Source organism: Parus major, chromosome 1, assembly GCF_001522545.3.
Source record: "Parus major isolate Abel chromosome 1, Parus_major1.1, whole genome shotgun sequence".
Taxonomy (NCBI): Eukaryota; Metazoa; Chordata; class Aves; order Passeriformes; family Paridae; genus Parus; species Parus major.
In genome coordinates this window covers 9,221,551-9,226,267 of record NC_031768.1, presented here as the reverse complement: position 1 = coordinate 9,226,267, position 4,717 = coordinate 9,221,551, and positions in this window count along the sequence as shown.

The following is a 4,717-nucleotide window of genomic DNA, read 5'->3' as shown; positions in this document are numbered from 1 at the left end:
TTTTTTATTTTGTTTTGAGTTTTGGTTCTTTTAAGCACTGCTGTTTCAGGTTTTGCTGGCAAATAATGCTGAACTCATTCAGTCTGTTTGCCAGAGTTAAGGTCACTGCAGCTTTAGTTTTACAAAGAACACCATTTCTCTGTTTCTCTGTTAATCTTGGCCTGAAAAGACCACACAGTACCCTTCCCAACTGAACAGTTTAGCCTTTGTTCTTTTGTTTGGGTTATACTATTAATCTGCTAGGTCGATAGCAAAAACGTGTGAGCTGCTGGTGTGCCAGATGACTGACAGGCAATTAGCAGCTTCTAGAGAACCCTGCTTTGAATTCCCCAGATATGTGATTGTGTTGGGAGGCATAGGCTGCTGATCTGACTTTTCTCTAAACTTTTGCTGCAGCACTAAAAATGGGATCTTTGAAAGAACCAGTGTAACTATTCTCAGGAGCTTCCACTGCATGAGAGCCACAAAACTGAACCAGAGGTGTGAAAAGCTTAACTGTAAGCAAATAATTAACCTGTATCTATTCAGATTTCTCAGAAAATAAGGTTTGCAAAGCAGCATTAGGTTTAATCTTTGCCTAAAGAGCAAGTAAAATTCCTCATTAAGACCCAAATCTGAGAAAACATTCTTCTCCAGCTGGCACTTTGTGGGAAAAGGTGTGTAGCCCATGAACAATGAGACTTTTACTTTTGCTAGTTGTTTGTGAAGTTCTCATTTTTTTTCTTCTGGTTGCTAATTTCTTATTAAGATGATCACTTCATGTTCTGTTAAGCTCTGCTAAAAACTAATAGTGTGATCAACATTCTAGAATAGCATTTTTATACTCTCCACTGATAAACATTCTGATTTTTCTAAGTTTATACATCTGAAAGCATGTAGATGTTCAATGATATTCCATTTCTCTGTATGTAGAATGAGTCTAAGACATGAGAATTACATATCCTTCTCTGCCAATATTATGAAATACTTTATTTCCTCAGATTTTTTATTTGTATAAAGCTTCATCAACTGAAGAGTATGAGTGTAGGTCATTTCTTACAGACACATGTGCCCCTGAGAATTGCCCAGTGACAATTTTATCATTTTTTAATGGGGTTTGGACTTGGTCAGCCACCACCAGAGCAGCTGGTTACACCTTTTCCAATTCACATTTGATCTTCATTTCACAAATCTCTATCAACTCAAGCAGGGGCAAATGTGACAATCTGTGAGAGCTGCTGGCCAAAGCTCTCCAGGAGCAGCGGTGCTGGATCACACCCTGCTCTCGCTTGGAGAGCAGTCCCACAGACATGCACAGCTCTGCAAATTACTGCAGGGACACAGTGAGAATTTGTGAGAAAACTGGGATGGCTCCCTCCCAACCTCCCCTCCCACATCTGCTGCAAAGACTGCTTTAGTACAGACACAGAACAGCCAAACTCCCAGGGGTTCAGCTTTGGTCCATGAGACTCGAGAGTCAGAAGCTGCAAAGAGCATCAAATCTGCTTTGCCAGGATGAAGGCAGGAGCTGAGGGAAGTTTGGATTTGCATCTTTGGTTCCCAAGTGAAATGACATTTTAAAACCTGAGGCCTAAACCACCACATTGTCACACTTACAGCTTTAAACAGCCATGAAAATAAGCTGTGTTAGAATTACAAGATGTTTGGGAGTATAATGGCACTGCACTTCTGTCAGGTAAGGGTTGTTTTCAAACAAATGGAGCAGTCTGTTCACATTTAGCTTCTCAGAATATCTTTGCCTGTTCCTTTTGCAAGCTGCATTATATTTTATGTTAAAATGCCCATGTGTTAGAAGATTCAGAAAAACTCAGCAGTGCTTCTTTTAATCCAACATCTGCAAACCTTTTCAGATGTTCCACAGTGAAAATAATTTTCTCCAGCTAGAACTTTCTATTTCATTACATGAATCCCTTTTGGCTTTCCCTCAAGCAAATTTTATTGATGTAATAATTTGTTTCCAATTAGGCCTTGGAAATTAGGTATTCTAAACATTTCCATTAGAAATTCTTGATATTAGTTTAACAACTACTTTGTTACATAGCTTTCCAGCAAGCACACTTACTTCAAAAGATAACCAGGACAAATCCTGAAATAAATTCTTCTTTTCTTGTAGCATCAAGAGAAGAAATGGGAACAGATAGAAAAAAAGTGTGTGTGTTTAGGAATGAGAGGCCTTTTTTCTCAGCTGCTATTCATTTCACCTTTTTTTCAGACATTTTTATTACAGAGCTATCTACTGATAGAGCTGAAATTAGTTCCCCCACACTCCTGTTATTCAAAGATAAGTATGATGTTCAGCCTTGCCCTCCTATTCTCTTAACTTCCAAGTGGCTCAAATGTTTCAGCTTTCTTTTTCTGATTGATGTGAAAAATAGATAAGTAGTAGAAAGGGAAAAAAGAACCCAAAACCTAAAACAGATGTACCAGCCAAGAAATTATTTTAGAAGGATGAAGTGTCACAACCTGAATAAATTTAAGTATTTTAAATAATTCCAATAACATTAAATTTCCTGAGAAAAAAAACGTGACTTGCTCTCAATGAAAAAACTTTAAGAAAATGGCTCTGATTCTGCCTCCTGTGACACCAACCTGAAGACAAAGTTATTTTAAGCCCACAGCAGCTCTGAGTCAGAAAGTACTCCTCAATATGAGGAGGGCATTTATGAATCCATTCATCATTGTTATATACCAAGGCTTGTCTGCAGCTGCAGAAATTCCTCTGTACCTCATGGTACTGTTACAATTTATCTCACTTACAGCTGGTTTCGTACTCACCAAGAGACACACCTGTCTGCATCCTGCTCTGTGGCAGGGCTGAGGAGCATCCCAGAGCCCTGCCCACGCTCAGTGTCACAGCACAGTGGGTGATGTCCCCTCAGGACAGGCTTTTATCAGCTGCACAGTGCAGTGTAGAGATGCTCAGAGGGCCCACAGTGACCAAAGGCACCTACAAGGGCAAAAGCACCACAGAAAGCTCACACTCAGTGGGAAAGCAGTAAGGGTTTGAGCTCACAAAAGCCTCCAAAGCTGTTTTGCCATCAAGTTCCTCTCAGGGGATTGAAACTAAGATCTTTTGTGTGTCTTTGTCACCCTTGAGGCTTAGCTCTACAGGCAGGAAGGTCACTTATTTCTCTCAGGTCTCTTACCTTAACCTGACACAGTGGGCCCCTGTTTAACCCTCACTTGTGCTCCCTCTGTTCTTTGTACCCTGAACTCCAAAACCTTATCTGTGCCTGGCTGCCTGCAGGGAAGGGCAGTCTCCTTCCAGGATTAGATCCTTTCCAGAGTGCAGAAGGTAAAAAGACAACTTCTGTCCCTGGTGCCCTATTTTAGAGACCCTTTAGTGTGACAGAACATACATGGTACCACAAAATAACCACAATCAGTTGCCAAAACAGTTCAGCTGCCTGTCCCAATACTCTCTCTCCAGGTGTTTTCAGTTATACCACTGTTCAGCACCTTTGACAAAGAAGTGCTGAATTATTACCTCCCCTCTCACTGGAGAGAGGGAGGAAGCTGCAAGACCTTGTGCCAACATGTAGGAACACAAATGACCTATAATTTGGGCATTAAAACAAGGTCAAACCCTTAGGTAATGTAACCCCTAAAGCCATGACTACAAGAATTTTAATGCAGATTTCAAGAAATACGCCTTCCATTACCCCTGACTTGATTCCTCAATTCCAGGGGATTCACAGCTCCCTATGAGCATCCTCTCTCAATGCATTTCAAAATAAAACAGAGCTTCAGACACCTCCCATCCTTGTTAACCCCCACCATGCTTGCTCCCTGCTCCAAGCTCCTTCTCTGTGATTTGGTTTCCACTCTGTGCACCCCATCCTTGTGCCTGTATTCACTCAGCACTCATCTGCTGAAGCCAGGCAAGGCTTTTGCCTCCCGTCCCCTCCTGGTTTCTGCTGGAAGCCTCAGGTTGCTGCCCACCCACTCTGGGGATATCCAGCGATGCAGTGAACACATGACCCAATAGAAAAAACACAGTATCATGTCTTCAGTGCTTTAAATATGCTTTTCCTTTTTTACAACACCAGGTTCAAAGCATCTATTTTTTTTTTTTTCACAATGAAGTAACACAGCTTTCAGAATGAAAATAGACAAAAGTACTAGTTATTGGAAATTCAAAAAAGAAACTTGTATATAATGAATAAATTCCCCCACTGGAACAAAGTGCTCAGTACAGATTCCCATTTCAACACATGGCCTTGTTATTTACATTTAAAGCATCTGGTTTTCTGATGTTACAATACCTGCATCTTAATAAAGGCAGTGTGAGACTCAGAAACTCATCCTGTGCTACTGCTTTATGGCCAGGTGAGATACAGGAACCTGCCAATGTCACCCCTCCCTCTCTCCCCCTGTGTATTTTGATAAGACTCCTTTAGCATGGAATTAATTGAGTACCAGGAATATTCATTAGCCTAAGGAGCCTGTCACTTCTCAGGAAACCACGTCACCTGAGCTGCATACATCTACTCAAGATCAAAACAGGCACATTTTCTTAGTGTAACAATTTTTTTTTTTTTTATTTCAGTTACTTTTTCACATAAAACTTTATGTAAGCTACAAAAATTGTGAAATGCAGAAATGGTATTAAAACTGCAAACTTAAAAGTTTAGATAAAAAAAAAATCAGTCTTTCCCTGCTAACAATGACCATTTAAAACGAACCATATTTTGATGGATTCATTTAATAAACATAC